The 20,161-nt window shown below is 38.3% G+C and overlaps 2 non-coding genes across 2 annotated transcripts; one reads left to right on the forward strand and one right to left on the reverse strand.

Moving 5' to 3' along the window:
* Positions 1-671: 671 nt before the first annotated feature.
* On the forward strand, positions 672-778 carry LOC121217144 (small nucleolar RNA R71). The gene has a single exon (XR_005913325.1). It is a non-coding gene; the product is annotated as a small nucleolar RNA R71 (small nucleolar RNA).
* A 17,568-nt stretch (positions 779-18,346) lies between these two features.
* Positions 18,347-18,453, reverse strand: LOC121216398 (small nucleolar RNA R71). Its single transcript, XR_005912587.1, has one exon. It is a non-coding gene; the product is annotated as a small nucleolar RNA R71 (small nucleolar RNA).
* Between the last annotated feature and the right edge of the window lie 1,708 nt (positions 18,454-20,161).

Consider the following 20,161-nt stretch of genomic DNA (forward strand, 5'->3'; position numbering starts at 1 on the left):
CCAGGTATTTCAATGTAGCTACTTGGCTTTGGATTAAGACATCATTCTTGGCCATGTACGCCTTCAACAAATTTTCTAAGCCATTGGATGGTTCAGCTTGGGTTGGTTTCTAAACTTGTTGGGGAAAACTAGGTGGCTGGGTCGATATAGGTTGGGCAAAAGTATTATTGGTTCCAACCCCTTGGTTACTCAAGGAAAAATTCGGGTGGTTTCGCCACGATGGATTATATAAATTGGATTGCAGTCCTTGCCTTCCTCAATTTTGGTTCTGGTTACCTATGTAGTACATGGATTCTGGGTTTGATGGACATTATTTGAACAAATGTCCTTCCCCATAATAGACATCGACTATACTTTCAAATTGATTTGGTGGCTGTGTTGCAAAACTATTAGACCCATTAGTAGTAAGATTTTTTAACATTGAGGATATTGATGATACCTAAGATGCGAGTGAAGTAAGAGCATCTACTTTATGTATTCCAGCAACTCGTCTTCCTGACGCCGCTCAATTGGTTGGCCATTGATAATTGTTGCTAGCAATCCTCTCAATGATTTCATAAGCCTCATTATAAAACTTAGAAAGGAGAGCATTGTTAGGAGAAGCATCCATTACCATCCTCGTGTGAGCATTGAGACCATTATAAAATGTCTCAAGTTGGATGCAATGTGGGATTCCGTGATGAGGGTACTTCCGTAATAATTCTTTGTACCTTTCCCATGCCTTATACAAGGACTCATCATCCATTTGTTGGAAGGCAGTGATCTCGTTCCTCAATTTAGCATCCTTGCTAGGCGGGAAATACTTCATAAGGAATCTTTCTGCTAACTCTTGCCATGTGAAAGTTAAATTTGGTGGCAATGAGTTCAACCAGGCTCGAACTCTGTCCCTTAGTGAATATGGGAACAGCTTCAATCATAATGAATCTTCGGGTACTTTGGCTAATTTGAAAGAATCGCTCACCTCAATAAACAATCTTAAATGAAGATAAGGATTTTCAGTAGGCATTCCACTGAATTTGCCCACAGTCTGAAGCATCTGGAATATGACTGGCTTTAGCTTGAACTGTTGTGCCTCAATTTCAGGTCTCCTAATACCCGGATTATGATCATCAAACACTGGCACGTCATACTGTCTTAAAGCTCTATCCTTATCATCAACAATAAGGATATGATTTTGAGCAAGGTTTGCTCCGTTTCCTTGATTTGGATTTTCGAAGTTAAATTAACTAAGTTGAAAATTAAACAAAAAATTAAACCAAAACGTAAAACTAACAAATTCACAAATAATGACATTTTAAAATAGTCCCCGGCAATGGTACCAAGAACTTGGAACGACAGAAATGTGTAAGTGTACACAATCGCAACAAGTAATAAAGTGACAAGTAAAAGTTGAGTTATTGTACCCACAAGGACGTGAAAAGAATTATTTATGAATTCTATTTAAAACACTTTGGTGAAGAAAAATATTTTGTTTGAAGAGGTTGATTAAAAGCTAGATTTTAACCTAAGTAAACTAAAGAAATAGATCTCAAATGCACGATTTCAAATATGATTTAATCAAGATGACATAATTGTGTTGATTCAATTACATTTCTTTAACTTAGAATTATTAAACTCATAATTATGCTGTTACGAATAAATTCACGGCAACTCGGTAATTTGCTAACTTATGAACATACTCACTTACACAAATCCATCCATCTCTTAACATATCCCTATGTTAATTCAAATGATTAAACAGATGTTAATAAGCAAACATGTTATGGCACATACATACTCATTAAATTGAACTAATCTCTTGCATATCCCTATGTCAATTCAAACAATTAATTAAATCTAATAAGTACATAAAAGACTATGTGAGGTAACAAGGTATCCTTACCTTGAAACAGTTTAATCACAATAATCTTCCAAGTTATGCAAGGCAAGTGTATCGCCAGATACATTGTTAATTTAACCTTAAGCTACCTTAGAAGAATAAACATGCACTGATTAAGTACAGTGTCAATTAATTACAATTTCAATCCCTTTAAATAATTAATTCATTAGCTACGTTACAATTGTAATGAAAGAATAACTTAGGCATGCTTTTACTTAATCAAGCATTTTACCGATGCCTATAACAACATAAACACAATTTTAATAATTTAAGAAGATGAAATGCAATCAAACCAACACAAATTAAATTCAAGCTAAGCTGATTAAATTAACCATTTCAATAACATAAATATTCATAGATATGTTCATCACAAAAACAACAAAATTTAAAGAGATAGGGAACAAGAATCAAATTTAATGTTTTGCCGTGGCTTGACTAGGTTGTTCCGTTATTCCTTCTTTGTTGTTCCTCATTGATCAAGGCTGCTATGAACACTCAATTGCTACTCCAAAATGGCTGATGAATGCCACTTTTTCAAGGGGAGAAATTGGCAAGAGAGCAAGGGACTTTGAATGGGAAAATGATAGGAGAAAGCGAGAGAGGAGAGAAGAGATGTGAATGAATGAGGGATGAATGAGGGATCAGCCAAGGGGGGTTTTTATAGCAGAATGTGGCGGCTAAAATTTGCTAAAAATTGCAGCCAGAGTGCCACCCCTTGGCCGGCCGTCTATGTGGCAAAGTTGATGGCTTCAACTTTGCTAAATTTGGCTTGGGGCAAATCTTCAAAGCCATCAATTGTGAAGGGGATGATTTGCAATTTGAACAAGTATTCAAGGGCTTCTTTACACCTTAAATAATCAACTAATGAGCTAAATTCAGTCAGCAGTTGGACGGTTTTGGGGTGTCCTCTCCTTGGCTAGTTCGGTTCATTCGGTTCAATTTAATCGGGCCATTTTTTCATAATTAATTAATAATAATCTATTAACCCAAATTAACTTGGATATAAATTAAAATTAATTATATTATGATTTAATACATAATTTTGGACTGTCTTAGGATGGAAATTAATTCACCTCGATATTTCAAATTGCTTATCGGTTTTGTGCTTCTGCAGTGTCTGCCGAGCCATTTTTCGCCTTTTGTACAAATCTGTCGAAAATAACCAAAATTCATCAAAAATAATTACAAAATTAACTAAATTTCAACATGTTCATATTTTAAGTTCACTTTAATTATTTTATAAAAATTAATTATTTTTCGACAAGAATTTAACCGAATTCGCATGAATTTAAGTTAAAAAGGGTACGAAAAAGTGTGTAAATTTTTGTGTTTCCCCCTACCTGGCCATCACACGACCATGTCCTACACTTACGGCCTGACTCATCGATCACACGCCTGTGTTCCATTACACGGCCTACTACACGGGCGACCACATGCCTGTGTGGCGTCGACAGAATGGTTTTCGGCTTTCGTCGAAACCTCATTTTTTTTGTTTTTGAATACACAACTGTTACGCTTTGATGCTAAAACGAACCTCGAACACTCTAGACCCTCGAAACCTCGAACAATTTAACTATTAAACAGCACTAGGGTAGCCTTTTACACTCAATTCTTTGCAACTAGGGACAGAAAGTAGGAAACAGATTCCTGAAGAGTAAAACAAACGAACAGCAAGGGAAAAGTATCGATTTAGATCAAAAGAAAATAAGGAGTGGGAAAGAGGAGAGTTGCCGTCAGAGTTTCGGGAAAAAGGAGAGGGAACTGAAAATTTGGAAAAAAAACTCAAAATAGGTAATATTCTGAGAACTTCCCCCATTATCTCCTCAAATCTCTCACCATTATCCCATTAACCGTCCACTACTCATAATCCCCTTTCAATACAACTCTAGCCGAAAATTGGAGCAAAAATACTTCTCCTTGCCATCACATAGAATTGAACACAAAACCTCCAACAAACTAACACTCCATTAAACCACCAGACCAGAAGGCCCATTTTGATGAATATTGACAACCAATTAATTAACAACCTACTAAACAAGGTTGAGGCTTTATTCAAAAAAATACAAAAATTTACCTAAGTAAGGCTTGAACTTGGGACCTCTCACACACACCCAGAACACTTAACCACTGAAGCAAATACTCACTTGTGTCACAATTCACAAAACCAAAATATAACACTTTTGGGGAGTTACACCATTGGTTAAGTTGGTGGACAAAAATGGACATGGTTCGGCATATTTCTAAAGTTTTTCATTAAGGGTAATTTGGTTATTTGGTAATTCAAATGAATTAAAAACAAAATTAAAAGCCAATTTTTGTCCATCTTCAACCCTTGGCTGAATTTCACATGAGGAAGACATAGCTAGGGCTTTCTAAGCTTCCAAGCTCGATTGTAAGTGCATCCTAGCCTCGTTTGTAATGTTCTTTACATTTTTGAGATCCTAGTAGCTCGATTTAGCTATTTCCACCATTATTTTGAGCTAGGGTTTGTGTTTAAAAATTTACCCATGGATGACATGCATGTGTTTTGATGTTTTATGGAAGAATATGAAAGTTTGGGGTGTGATAAACAACTTTTACTAAGTGGTTTTTGATGAAATTGCATAAAAGGACCTATTTGTAAAAGTTGTAAAATTATGTGTAGAAAATGTGATTTGGTGAAAAATGTGAGCTGTTATAAGAGGGAATATGAATCGAATAGGCTTACAATTTGAGAAAAAAATAAGTGCTTTTCATCTTGCGAGCCTGGAGGCTAAATTGTAAATATGTGAAACTTTAGGGGCAAAAATATAATTTTTCCATAATGTGATTCTTGGACTAAATTGAATAATGTGAGTATTAAATGAGTTAAGTGTGTTGTTATAGATCAAGAGAGATGAGGATTTGACCTTGATCGAGGAAAAGAAAAGGTTGTAGACTAAATTGCAAATTCGTCATATTTTGCATCGAGGTAAGTTTGTATGTAAATAATGCATCGTTTTTACTTACGTTATCACATTTTATTATGTTTTATGAAATGTGGCTGAATATTGAATGAAACTGACGAGTATCGAAAAGTGAGCAATTTCCCAATTGAACATTAGGAACATAATAGGATACAAGTGGCATGTCACTAGTGACTCAAGTGTGGTACTATGTGAAGGCCATTTTGAGAAGAGATAGCTTGGTCACAAGTGTGGTACTATGTGAAGGCCACTTTCTGAAGAAAGATAGCTTTGTTACAAGCGTGGTACTATGTGAAGGCCATTTTGTGAAGAAGGTAGCTTTGATTACAAGGGTGGTACTATGTGCAGGTGATAAACCATAAATTATACATAATTTGACCCTATGTTTAATGCATTTTATGGATGATTTCTCATTAGAATTGGTGAATTCGATACTCCTAATGCTTTAATTTTAAGTTTTATACTTAGGAGAGCATAGGAGAGCGAAAGAAACGAGAAAACGGGCCAAAAATAGAGAAAATGGGCTAAAGTACGAAATCAACACGGCTTGGACCTCTTCACACGGGCAGGCCACACGACCGTGTCAATTTGCCAGAATTGAAGCATGATTCACACGGGTATAGCACACGCCTGTGCCATTTTAACAGGCTCAAGCACGGCCTGGAGTAATCGAACACTGGCATGTCCCTACCGAGCCCAAGTTAAGTCCAATTTCGAAAAGGCCACTTTTGAGGGCTTCTAGGCATTCCAAAGCCTATAAATACACCCTAGAGGAGGAAGAAAAAGGAAATGGAGAAGAGAGGGTAAGGAATTACTCCAAGAAAGCTGATTGATCCATCTCAGAAGCCGGATTCAGCATCAAGACTGAAGATCTCTCCTCAATTTCCCTTTAGGAGTTTGGGGTTTTCTTTATGTTTTGTATTCTTTATTCTTCTGAGATGTTTTCTTATTTAGTTATGAACTAAAACCCCTAAATAACTAAGGGGAATGAAACCTAAGATGAATCTTGTTATTATTTTCTGAATCGTATGATAAATATTTAACTTGTTCTTAATTATGTGTTCTTAATTCTTGTTTTGATATCCCAGAATACTGATTCAAGACATGCTCTTATTCAGAGGAGGAATAGACCCTGTCTAAGAGTAAATTTGTCATAATTAAGCGGAGTTGATTGCGCGCCTAGAAATAGGGTGACAAGATTTTGCCGAATTAGGGTGAAACCTAATAAGGGGATCCATAGATCGAGTTAATGCAACCCTAGAGTGTTAATAAGAGAAAAGTCTCGGTTATTCAATCTAGGGATTAGATGTTATTAGTCTTGAATAAGGATAATAACATAACTTAGGGATCTCTACTGTGACAGCCCAAAATTGACCCTAGTCGGGAAGTGGTTTCGGGACCGCTAAACCGAGTCACCGAAATGTTTGAATGTGATATTTATTGTCTAGAATATGTAATTATGAACGTGTGAAAATTTCAAGCTTTGATTTAGTCGATTGCATGTGAATTTAGTCAATAGGACTTATGTGCGACATTTTTGAAATGTGATAGGTCGAAGCATAAGGACCTATTAGAGCATGAAATAAAAAGGGGGGACTTGCATGTCAAATTCCCCCCCCTAACTAGTAGTGCCCGGCCATGACAAGCATGGTAGACCAAGTGTGATGGGCAAGACATGTCATAGACATGTTGTGTTGGTGCATCATGGGTGGAAAAAAATAAAATAAGGAGCATAGGCATAAAATAATGAAAGGGAATATGATGAAAACAAAAAAAAAGTGTGTAGTTGTTTCCCCCCCCATTGCCGTGAGTTAAAGAAAAGAAAAGAGAAAATTTTGTTCATCCTTTTTCATCTTCATTTGGCCGAAAATTCAAAGGAAAGAGGAAGGAGTTCTTGCTTCATGTTTGGTTTGGAAGAGGATTAGGAGGAGGTTTGGCCATACTTGTATCTAGATCAAGTTATGTTTGAGGTTGTGCCATGAGATTCATGCATGTTTTTAGTTGCTAGCTTGAGTTCTAATTAGCCCATGGTTCAAATCTTTGCTATGTCATGGGGATGATATTCGGCCTAGGTAAATTTTGTGTTAATGCCATTTCATGCTAAATATGAAGCTTGTTAATGATGCATGTGATGGTGGATTGATGATTCTTGAATCTTCTTTTTAGCATTTTTGAGTGAGCACATATGTGCATTGGATGCTAGATGGAGAAGAATCGGCTAGCAAGTTGTGTGCTAAGGCCGAATATAATTTTTGTATATTAATGAGTAATGCATGTGTTAAATTGATGGAAAGGGAGAGGATGCTTTACTAGTGTATATATGTGTGTATTAGCCAAGTTTTGAACTTGAAACAAAAGAGTGTTTAGTCAATACAAGTGACCATACTTGTAGAATGTATTAAGTGTTGAAATCGGCCCCAAAATAGACATGCATATTCGGCCATAGGAAGGAGATTGGTGTTGCATGTATTCGGTTAGAGGCAAGCATATTGATGCTTTTGTCTTGGCTTAGAAAATTCGGCCAAGGGGGAAAAATTAGCTAAAATGTTGAGTTTGATTCATGATTCCATACATATGTGACTTTAATGTCTAATGTATAAAAATGGGCTAAGTGCCTTGTGTTCCTCTTTCCGATGCTCAAATGATTAAATCAATTTATTTGTTTAATTAAGCTCAAGAGCAAAGGGGAACTAAATCCGATAAAGGGAAGGAAAAAGTGGTCGAATAGCTATCGGAATCGTTCGACAACACCTGAGGTAAGTTCTTGAGTAAAAGAGCTTAAATTATGATTTGATTAGATCATGTTTTAAGCAAACCAAAATCATGCTCTTCGTGTGGCTATTGAGCCGAAATTGCAAGAATGATAAATGTCTTGTGTTTGAGTTTTACTAACGAAAACGAAATACGAATGTGCCATGATTTTATTGTTAAATGTGCATGGTTATTTGAATGATGTCCGGGCTAAGTCCCGAAGGCTTTGTGCTAAGTGACCATATCCGGACTAAGATCCGAAGGCATTTGTGCGAGATACTAATTCCGGGCAAGCCCGAAGGCATTTGTGCGAGTTACTAAATCCGGGTTAAGTCCCGAAGGCAATTGTGCGAGTTACTATAACCGGGCTATGTCCCGAAGGCATTTGAACGAGTAGCTATATCCGGTTAAATTCCGAAGGTACGTGATTTGGGAATGAATGATCTTGCTGTAAAAATTTCAGTAAATACTCTAGAAACATCCCAACATTGAGGTATGTTTCGTATGTGCTTGAATTTAGTTGAGCCCTTACAAATAAGTATTCGCTCAGTTGATAAACGAGCTACCGGCCTTTGGCTAAGTTGATCTTTTGTGTATGTACATAAGGGTTGCTAAGTATGATATCGAAAATTTGTGCATATGAAATTATTCGTTTAGCTATATGAATGCTATACTTTTGCTGTGCTGGAATTCCTTGCTCAAAACTTACTAAGCATAAATTGCTTACTCCGTTTCTTTGATCCTCTATTTTATAGATTTTGGTTCTCCAGCTATCGGACTCGGGATTTTGAAGTCAAAGTCGCCCACACTATCAAAGCCCCCCCTTTTGGTACAATTTTGGTTGAACTTCGAAATGGCATGTATAGGACTACCCGTTTGTTGTGGGTCATGGACCTTTGGACTTGTATAATTTTGGATAGCCATGCGAAAATGGCTTATATATGTTTGAGTGTAATGTTATAATCATTTGGTATGGATATGGTTATTGAGAGGTGTGGATAGGCTTGACAAGGATTGGCCATGGGAATGGTTAATCACTATCATAAATTGTGCTACTTATGCAAAAAGGGCTAGTTGAATCATGGAAACTATGAAATAGGTAAAGTCTACCTTAAAGGCAGATGCTGACAGCAGCAGTGATGTAGATTTGGAAATTCACTAAAACTAGTAGGAATGGAATTAAATAGTGAATAAATTATGTAAACGAACCTTGATGAATCTATTTTCATAGGAAAGTAACGAAACAATCATACGGACAGTATGTTAAGAGATATTCAGGTTCTTGTGAGACAGGGCCAGAACGGTTTCTGGATTTCCTGTTCCGACTTTGGAAATTCATTATAAATTAACCAGAGACAATTAGGAGTCAAGCCATATATTTATAGATTCCTCTCTGAGTATAGTTTCTATAGAAACAAACGGCATCAGTATTGAAGCCCTGTACAGGGAGATATCCAAGTCGTAATGTGCAATGGCAGGGTAGTCGATCCCTGTAACATGGGAGACTTTTACTAATAAACTGTACTAATTGGCCCAACCAAAAATTCTAGAAAAAAATATGTAGATGGGCATATGAGTCTAGTTTCAGGGAAAATTTACGGAACTGGATTCCGAGTTTCTGAACTCAAGATATGATTTTTAAAGAGACTATTACGCAGATTGGCAGTGTCTGGAAAATTTTTAAAGTTTGTTAACACCTTGTGTTCGACTCCGGTGACGGTCTCGGGTTCGGGGTGTTACATTTGATTGGTATTAGAGCTACGGTTTAGTCGATTTTAGGACTACCGTAATGCGTTGGGTCTAGCTATACATGCCATTTTATGTGATTATTTGATAGTGTGGTGATTTCTGACATTTGCAATTGTGTTTATTTATAGTAATGGATCCCGATCCCGACCGAGCGGTAGCTGATGATCTTGAGAGTGTAGCGCCTGCTCCCGCACAAGGGACAGCGCCGGTGGACTCTCAACCTAATGCTAGTAACCCGAATGATGAAGCTAGACAAGCTCTCTATAGCGTGATGAATGATTGGTTCAACCAATACATTCGAACTAATACGGCTGTTCCACAACCTCCCTTCCCGACTAATACAACCCCCGCACCTACAACACCTCCGGTAACTGACCAAATAAGGTCAAATAAGCCCCAGTTGACAGAATCTGAAAACATGGGGCCACTGAATTTAAAGCTACGGATAGCGACGATGCCGAGCAAGCTGAATTTTGGTTGGACAACACTATCCGGGTACTCGATGAGCTATCTTGTACACCCGATGAATGCTTAAAGTGTACTATCTCCTTGCTACGTGATTCTGCCTACTATTGGTGGAGTACTCTGACTTCTGTTGTGCCCCGAGAGCAAGTAACTTGGGAGTTTTTCCAAACTGAGTTTCGGAAAAAGTATATCAGTCAGAGATTTGTTGATCAAAAACGGAAGGAATTTCTTGAGCTTAAGCAAGGTTCCATGTCGGTTACTGATTACGAGCGAAAATTTGTTAGACTTAGCAAATACGCTCGGGAATGTGTTTCGTCTGAGGCTATCATGTGTAAACGCTTCGAGGATGGGCTGAATGAAGATATAAAAATGTTCATTGGCGTTCTTGAAATACGAGAGTTCGTAGTACTTGTCGAGCGAGCTTGTAAAGCCGAAGAGCTTAGAAAAGAAAAACAAAAAGTTGATGTGGGAACTGGAGAGTTTCGTAAAAGATCTTCGAGAAAGCCTCTTCAACAGGCATCGAAGAAATTTCGAGATGATGTGGGCTGGTCGAGAGGCACTTCGGGCCTTTTTAGACGAGATCGTGATCGACCCCCTGTGGGTACACGAGGCACTTCGGTCGCCAGTGTTGGGAATGAACGTCGAGACAGAACGAAATGTCGATATTGCGGTAAATGGCATTCGGGGAGTTGTAGATTCCCTGACCGCTCCTGTTACAAGTGCGGATCAGTTGACCACTTCATTAAAGATTGCCCGAGGTTGTCTGAACAGAATGTAAATCAGAGTGGGAAACCGGGTGCTACCACTGCTCGAGGTAGACCATCTGGAAATACGGGCAATGCTCGTGGTGGTCAGAGAGGATCTAGAGATGCTATGACCAGATCCGAGGCTCGTGCGCCTGCTAGAGCTTATGCTATACGTGCCCGCGAGGATGTTTCTTCGCCTGATGTTATTACCGGTACTTTTACTCTCTTTCATACTAATGTAATTGCTTTGATTGACCCCGGTTTTACTCATTCTTACATATGTGAAACCTTAGCATCCAGTAAGACTTTACCTATTGAGTCTACTGAGTTCGTAATTCGGGTGTCAAATCCCTTGGGTCGTTACGTGCTTGTCGACAAAGTGTGTAAGGAATGTCCCTAGTAATTCGAGGTTCCTGTTTTCCGGCGGACTTGATGCTTTTGCCATTTGATGAATTTGACGTTATTCTCAGGTTGGATTGGTTGACCGTGCATGATGCGGTTGTGAATTCCAAAAGCAAGACTATTGAATTGAGGTGCGCAAATAACGAAGTAATCCGAGTTGAGTCTACGGACTTGGATGGGTTGCCAGCTGTAATATCCTCAAAGTTGGCCCAGAAATATGTAAGAAAAGGGTGCGAAGCATACCTTGCGTATGTACTTGATGAAAAAGAATTAGAAAAGAAACCCGAATCTGTGCCGGTGGTTTGTGAATACCCGGATGTTTTTCCTGAAGAATTACCGGGTTTACCACCTGTTCGGGAGATAGAGTTTGGTATTGAGCTTGTACCTGGGACTACGCCGATTTCGATGGCTCCGTATCGTATGGCACCAACCGAGTTAAAAGAGTTGAAAGCTCAGTTGCAAGAATTGACGGATAGAGGTTTTGCTCGACCAATTTTCTCACCTTGGGGTGCACCAGTATTGTTCGTGAAAAAGAAGGACGGAACCATGAGGTTGTGCATTGACTATCGTCAACTGAATAAAGTGACGATAAAGAACAAATATCCATTACCGCGTATCGATGATTTGTTCGACCGACTGAAGGGAGCCTCAGTGTTCTCAAAAATAGATTTGAGATCGGGCTATTATCAGTTGCGAATTCGAGATTCGGACATACCCAAAATTGCCTTCAGAACGAGATATGGTCACTACGAATTCTTAGTGATGCCGTTTGGGCTCACTAATGCCCCTGCGGTATTTATGGATTTGATGAATCAGATCTTCAGACCATATTTGGATCGGTTCGTAGTTGTGTTCATTGATGACATCTTGGTCTATTCAAGAGATGAGACCGAACATGCTGAGCACCTGAGACTAGTGTTGCAAATTTTGCGGGATAAGTAGTTATATGCTAAGTTCAGAGTTCTGGTTAAGAGAGGTTAGCTTCTTGGGTCATGTGGTATCCGCATCGGGTATTCGAGTTGACCCGAGCAAAATTTCAGCCATACTTAACTGGAAGCCTCCAAGAAATATTACTAAAGTTCGGAGCTTCCTGGGGCTCGCCGGTTATTACCGACGATTTGTCAAAGGTTTCTCGATGATAGCCACACCAATGACGAAGCTACTTCAAAAGGATGTTAAGTTCGAATGGACGGAAAAATGTCAGAAAAGTTTTGATCAACTAAAAACTTATTTGACTGAAGCTCCAATTTTAGTGCAACCCGAATCAGGCAAAGAGTTTGTCATTTATAGTGACGCATCCCTACTTGGGTTGGGTTGCGTATTGATGCAAGAAGGTCGAGTGGTGGCCTATGCGTCGAGACAATTAAAGCCACATGAGAAAAATTATCCGACCCATGATCTTGAACTAGCTGCCATTGTATTTGCTTTAAAAATATGGCGATATTACTTATTTGGTGAAAAGTGCCATGTATTTTCGGATCACAAAAGTCTCAAATATTTGATGACTCAAAGAGACTTAAATCTGCGACAAAGACGTTGGCTTGAGTTGTTGAAAGATTACGAGCTTGTCATTGATTACCACCCGGGAAAGGCTAATGTGGTTACGGACGCCTTAAGCCGGAAATCATTGTTTGCTTTACGAGCGATGAATGTGCACTTGTCTGTTCTACCCGACAATGTGTTAGTAGCTGAATTAAAAGCCAAACCATTATTGATTCATCAAATTCGTGAAGCCCAGAAGGTTGATGATGAATTGGTTGAAAAACGGGCTGAGTGTGTTCCGAACAAGGAATTGGAGTTTCAAATTGATGTTGATGATTGTTTGAGGTTCAGAAGTCGTTTGTGCGTTCCAAGGAATTCGGGACTCATTTCGATGATTCTGAACGAAGCCCATTGTAGCCGAATGTCAATTCACCCGGGGAGTACGAAAATGTACAACGATTTGAAACGTTGGTTTTGGTGGCATGGTATGAAACGAGACATCTCCGACTTTGTTTCGAGATGTTTAATATGTCAACAAGTGAAAGCGAAACATCAAGTGCCTTCAGGATTACTTCAGCCGATCATGATACCCGAGTGGAAATGGGATCGAGTCACAATGGACTTTGTGTCCGGACTGCCATTGTCAGCAAGTAAGAAGGATGCGATTTGGGTTGTTGTTGATAGACTGACTAAGTCGGCTCACTTTATCCCCGTGCGTACGGATTTTTCATTGGATAAACTAGCCGAATTGTATGTTTCTTAGATTGTGAGATTACACGGGGTACCTATTTATATCGTGTCGGATAGAGATCCGAGATTCACCTCGCGATTTTGGAGGAAATTGCAAGAAGCTTTGGGTACCAAGCTGCATTTTAGCACTGCTTTTCACCCCCAAACCGATGGTCAATCTGAGCGGATAATTCAAATACTTGAGGATATGTTGAGATGTCGCATCCTCGAGTTCAGTAGTTCATGGGAACGGTATTTACCTTTGATTGAATTCGCTTACAACAATAGTTTTCAATCAAGTATTAAGATGGCACCTTACGAGGCTTTGTACGGTCGTAAATGCCGTACACCATTGTTTTGGACCGAGCTCGGTGAAAGTAAAATTTTCGGAGTTGATTTGATTAAGGATGCCGAACAGAAAGTAAAGGTAATCCGTGAAAGTCTGAAAGCAGCCACAGATCGTCAAAAATCGTATGCGGATTTGAAACGAAAAGACATTGAATATCAGGTGGGAGATAAACTGTTTCTTAAAGTCTCGCCTTGGAAAAATGTACTCAGATTTGGCCGTAAGGGCAAGTTGAGCCCGAGATTCATTGGGCCGTACGAAATCTCCGAACGAGTTGGTCCGGTTGCGTATAGATTGATTTTGCCCCCTGAACTTGAAAAGATTCACGATGTCTTTCATGTTTCAATGCTTCGACGTTATAGATCCGATCCGTCACATGTGATTAATCCCTCAGAAGTTGAAATTCAATCTGACTTGAGTTATGAAGAAGAACCGATTCGTATCCTAGCTCGTGAAGTGAAAGAGTTGCGAAACAAAAGGGTTTCGTTAGTTAAGGTGTTATGGCTCAAACACGGGATTGAGGAAGCTACTTGGGAAACCGAGAGCTCGATGAAAGAACGATACCCAAACCTATTTACCGGTAAGATTTTCGGGGACGAAAATTTCTTAAGTGGGGGAGAGTTGTGACAGCCCAAAATTGACCCTAGTCGGGAAGTGGTTTCGGGACCGCTAAACCGAGTCACCAAAATGTTTGAATGTGATATTTATTGTCTAGAATATGTAATTATGAATGTGTGAAAATTTCAAGCTTCGATTTAGTCGATTGCATGTTAATTTAGTCAATAGGACTTATGTGCGACATTTTTGAAATGTGATAGGTCGAAGCATAAGGACCTATTAGAGCATGAAATAAAAAGGGGGGACTTGCATGTCAAATTCCCCCCTAACTAGTAGTGCCCGGCCATGACAAGCATGGTAGACCAAGTGTGATGGGCAAGACATGTCATAGACATGTTGTGTTGGTGCATCATGGGTGGAAAAAAATAAAATAAGGAGCATAGGCATAAAATAATGAAAGGGAATATGATGAAAACAAAAAAAAAAGTGTGTAGTTGTTTCCCCCCCCCATTGCCGTGAGTTAAAGAAAAGAAAAGAGAAAATTTTGTTCATCCTTTTTCATCTTCATTTGGCCGAAAATTCAAAGGAAGGAGGAAGGAGTTCTTGCTTCATGTTTGGTTTGGAAGAGGATTAGGAGGAGGTTTGGCCATACTTGTATCTAGATCAAGGTATGTTTGAGGTTGTGCCATGAGATTCATGCATGTTTTTAGTTGCTAGCTTGAGTTCTAATTAGCCCATGGTTCAAATCTTTGCTATGTCATGGGGATGATATTCGGCCTAGGTAAATTTTGTGTTAATGCCATTGCATGCTAAATATGAAGCTTGTTAATGATGCATGTGATGGTGGATTGATGATTCTTGAATCTTCTTTTTAGCATTTTTGAGTGAGCACATATGTGCATTGGTTGCTAGATGGAGAAGAATCGGCTAGCAAGTTGTGTGCTAAGGCCGAATATAATTTTTGTATATTAATGAGTAATGCATGTGTTAAATTGATGGAAAGGGAGAGGATGCTTTACTAGTGTATATATGTGTGTATTAGCCAAGTTTTGAACTTGAAACAAAAGGGTGTTTAGTCAATACAAGTGACCATACTAGTAGAATGTATTAAGTGTTGAAATCGGCCCCAAAATAGACATGCATATTCGGCCATAGGAAGGAGATTGGTGTTGCATGTATTCGGTTAGAGGCAAGCATATTGATGCTTTTGTCTTGGCTTAGAAAATTCGGCCAAGGGGGAAAAATTAGCTAAAATGTTGAGTTTGATTCATGATTCCGTACATATGTGACTTTAATGTCTAATGTATAAAAATGGGCTAAGTGCCTTGTGTTCCTCTTTCCGATGCTCAAATGATTAAATCAATTTATTTGTTTAATTAAGCTCAAGAGCAAAGGGGAACTAAATCCGATAAAGGGAAGGAAAAAGTGGTCGAATAGCTATCGGAATCGTTCGACAACACCCGAGGTAAGTTCCTGAGTAAAAGAGCTTAAATTATGATTTGATTAGATCATGTTTTAAGCAAACCAAAATCATGCTCTTTGTGTGGCTATTGAGCCGAAATTGCAAGAATGATAAATGTCTTGTGTTTGAGTTTTACTAACGAAAACGAAATACGAATGTGCCATGATTTTATTGTTAAATGTGCATGGTTATTTGAATGATGTCCGGGCTAAGTCCCGAAGGCTTTGTGCTAAGTGACCATATCCGGACTAAGATCCGAAGGCATTTGTGCGAGATACTAATTCCGGGCTAAGCCCGAAGGCATTTGTGCGAGTTACTAAATCTGGGTTAAGTCCCGAAGGCAATTGTGCGAGTTACTATAACTGGGCTATGTCCCGAAGGCATTTGAACGAGTAGCTATATCCGGTTAAATTCCGAAGGTACGTGATTTGGGAATGAATGATCTTGCTGTAAAAATTTCAGTAAATACTCTAGAAACATCCCAACATTGAGGTATGTTTCGTATGTGCTTGAATTTAGTTGAGCCCTTACAAATAAGTATTCGCTCAGTTGATAAACGAGCTACCGGCCTTTGGCTAAGTTGATCTTTTGTGTATGTACATAAGGGTTGGTAATGTGAAGCAAGTATGATATCGAAAATTTGTGCATATGAAATTATTCGTTTAGCTATATGAATGCTATACTTTTGCTGTGCTGGAATTCCTTGCTCAAAACTTACTAAGCATAAATTGCTTACTCCGTTTCTTTGATCCTCTATTTTATAGATTTTGGTTCTCCAGCTATCGGACTCGGGATTTTGAAGTCGAAGTCGCCCACACTATCAAAGCCCCCCCCCTTTTGGTACAATTTTGGTTGAACTTCGAAATGGCATGTATAGGACTACCCGTTTGTTGTGGGTCATGGACCCTTTGGACTTGTATAATTTTGGATAGCCATGCGAAAATGGCTTATATATGTTTGAGTGTAATGTTATAATCATTTGGTATGGATATGGTTATTGAGAGGTGTGGATAGGCTTGACAAGGATTGGCCATGGGAATGGTTAATCACTATCATAAATTGTGCTACTTATGCAAAAAGGGCTAGTTGAATCATGGAAACTATGAAATAGGTAAAGTCTACCTTAAAGGCAGATGCTGACAGCAGCAGTGATGTAGATTTGGAAATTCACTAAAAATAGTAGGAATGGAATTAAATAGTGAATAAATTATGTAAACGAACCTTGACGAATCTATTTTCATAGGAAAGTAACGAAACAATCATACGGACAGTATGTTAAGAGATATTTAGGTTCTTGTGAGACAGGGCCAGAACGGTTTCTGGATTTCCTGTTCCGACTTTGGAAATTCATTATAAATTAACCAGAGACAATTTGGAGTCAAGCCATATATTTATAGGTTCCTCTCTGAGTCTAGCTTCTATAGAAACAAACGGCATCAGTATTGAAGCCCTGTACAGGGATATATCCAAGTCGTAATGCGCAAAGGTCAGGGTAGTCGATCCCTGTAACATAGGAGACTTTGAATAATAAACTGTACTAATTGGCCCAACCAAAAATTCTAGAAAAAAATATGTAGATGGGAATATGAGTCTAGTTTCAGGGAAAATTTACGGAACTGGATTCCGAGTTTCTGAACTCAAGATATGATTTTTGAAGCGACTATTACGCAGATTGGCAGTGTCTGGAAAATTTTTAAAGTTTGTTAACACCTTGTGTTCGACTCCGGTGACGGTCTCGGGTTCGGGGTGTTACATCTACGGAGCAAGTTGAATGAATAAATCGTCCAATTTGGAGCCAGAATAACAAGTAAAGTCTAGGTGGATTTTTTCTTAGGTATTGTCTTCATTCAATCGATTTTCCCAAAAGCAATTCCCCAATTCTTTTCTCTGTGAGTTATTAGTTTAGATAATTAGTTAATTAAAACAAAACCTCTTTATTCTTAGGCTAGATAATAAAAAGACAGTCATTACTAGTACTTTTAGTTCCTTGGGGTTCGACAATCCGGTCTTGCTAAAATTATACTACTGTTCGATATGTACACTTGCCTACATCGCGATAATAGTTAGTTCAAGAATGGGTAATTATAAAACCTATCACAAAACCTCACGATCAAGTTTTTGGCGCCGTTACCGGGGAACTGAAATATTAGGAACACTCAATTTTTATTACTTTAACCATTTATTTTTCTTGCAATTTAATTTAATTTAATTATTATTTATTAACTTCCTTTTTCCTTCTCTTGGCAAGTTTTCATAGTTTATGACTAGAAGAAACCCGTCGGGACCATTACTGTTTCATGAAGAAATCGATCGCACAGTTTGTAGAAACCAAAGAGAAATAAGGCGAAGCTTAAGATACACGGAGAACGAGCAAGAAGACGATACTCAACCCCAACCAAAGAGATGGCTGAAAACCAAGGCAATCAGCTGCCTCCTGCAATTGCGGTTAATCAAAATCTTGCTCCACGCACTATGTATGACTATGCTAAACCTTCTTTAACAGGAACTGAGTCAAGTATAGTTAGACCTACTATTGCTGTGAATAATTTCAAACTGAAACCTAACACAATTCAGATGATAGAACAGTTTGTTCAGTTTGATGGTTTGCAGGATGAGGATCCCAACACTCACTTGGCGAATTTTTTGGAATTTTGCGGCACTTTCAAAATTAATGGTGTTTCTGATAATGCCATTTACCTTTGGTTATTCCCTTTTTCACTGAGAAACAAAGCTAAACAGTGGTTAAACTCATTACCACGAGGGTCTATCACTACTTGGGAACAAATGACCGAAAAATTTCTACTAAAATATTTTCCGCCGACTAAAACGGCTAAGTTACGTAATGATATCTCTTCTTTTGTGCATATGGACTTAGAAACACTTTACGATGCATGGGAGAGACACAAGGATCTATTACGAAGGTGCCCTCACCATGGGTTACCTCTATGGCTGCAAGTTCAAACGTTTTACAATGGTGTGAATCCCTCGACAAAATAGATGATTGACGCAGCTGTTGGAGGAACCATCAACAACAAAACACCTGAAGAGGCTTATGAATTCATTGAAGAAATGTCACTGAATAATTATCAGTGGCAAGTCATGAGGACTAAGCCAACAAAACCAGTCGGCGTTGATAACGTCGACTCAGTTACTATGCTGTCAAATTAGGTAGAACTTCTCAATAAAAAGATTGATGGTTTACTTGGTTCTACGTAAATCAGGTAGAACTTCTCAATAAAAATATTGATGGTTTACTTGGTTCTACGCAGGTACATCCAGTAATGAGGTGTGATTTGTGACGGCCCAAAATTGACCCTAGTCGGGAAGTGGTTTCGGGACCACAAAACCGAGTCTTATAAATAATTAAAGATTATATTCTGTGTTTATGATGTGCGTAAATGCTTGTGTGATAGTTCCATACTTTAATTTGGTCAGTGTATGTGGAATTTATTAGTAGGGACTTATGTGAGACAATTTAGAAATATGCTAGGCAAGTGTTCAAGTGGCCCATTAATATATGTGGGAAAGTGTTTGTCCTTGCATGTCAAATTAGCCAAATTAAAGCATAGTGGCTGGCCATGCTATGGGTGGAAACATGTCACCAACATGTTATGCTAGTGATGTATGCTAAGAAAAATAAAATAAAGAGCATGGTAATTAAACAATGAAAGGAAGGGTGATGAAAAAAAAAATGGTCTCATCCATACCACCCTTGTTGCCGTGAGTTGAAGAAAGAAAACAAAAAAAAAATGTGTTCATTCTTGAACACCTTTGGCCGAATAGAGGAAAGAAAGGAAGGGGAAGAGCTTGAGAAAATCGGCTATGGTGGTTTGCTAGACTAAGGTATGTTTGATGTTGTTCTTGAGATGCATGCATGTTTTAGTAGTTGACTTGAGTTCTAAAAACCCATGGTTCAATTTTGTGGATTGATGATGATTTTGTGTTTTGCCATTGATGAGTGCTTGAGCTTTTGATAGTTGTTGATGAAAAGTGAAAGATATGTTAAAGATTAATATGTTTTGTGTTGAAGTTTTTGGTGATTTTGAGTAGTTAGGGCTAAATTACAAAAATAAATTTTTGAAGGACTCAAAGGTGAAATAAATGAAATGTATCGACTTATATGGGTACTAGGAAGATTCGGCCCTTAAGGAGTGTGACCAAACTTTGTGTATTTTGTGTTTTGTGGAATAAAGACTAAATTGTGAAAGTGCGAAATATTAGGGGTAAAAATGTAATTTACCGATTTATGCGTTATTAGACTAAATTGAATGAAAATATGTTAAAATGAGATTTATTTGAATATGTTAAGATCAAGAAACCAAGGAATTGGATTTAGATCGGGGAAAATCGAAAGTAGTTGAGTAGTCGATCATTTAGTCGACGACATCCGAAGAAAGTTTATAAGCAATTAGATATTAAAATTTCGGAATAAATGTTAGTTATATATGCTGAAATGGAAATATGATAAATGTATATATAGCTGAATGTGATATGTGTGAATTATATGTTAAATTAAGGCTTGGCAAGCTAGCTATTAAGGTGAAATGCTAATGTTAGTATTTGATTTGGTAATAATCTGTTTGGGGACAGCAGCAGTAAGGTGATTTTGGAAAATCGCCATAATTTGTAGGAGTTGAATTAGAAGCT

The sequence above is a fragment of the Gossypium hirsutum genome, chromosome A02, assembly GCF_007990345.1.
Source record: "Gossypium hirsutum isolate 1008001.06 chromosome A02, Gossypium_hirsutum_v2.1, whole genome shotgun sequence".
NCBI lineage: Eukaryota > Viridiplantae > Streptophyta > Magnoliopsida > Malvales > Malvaceae > Gossypium > Gossypium hirsutum.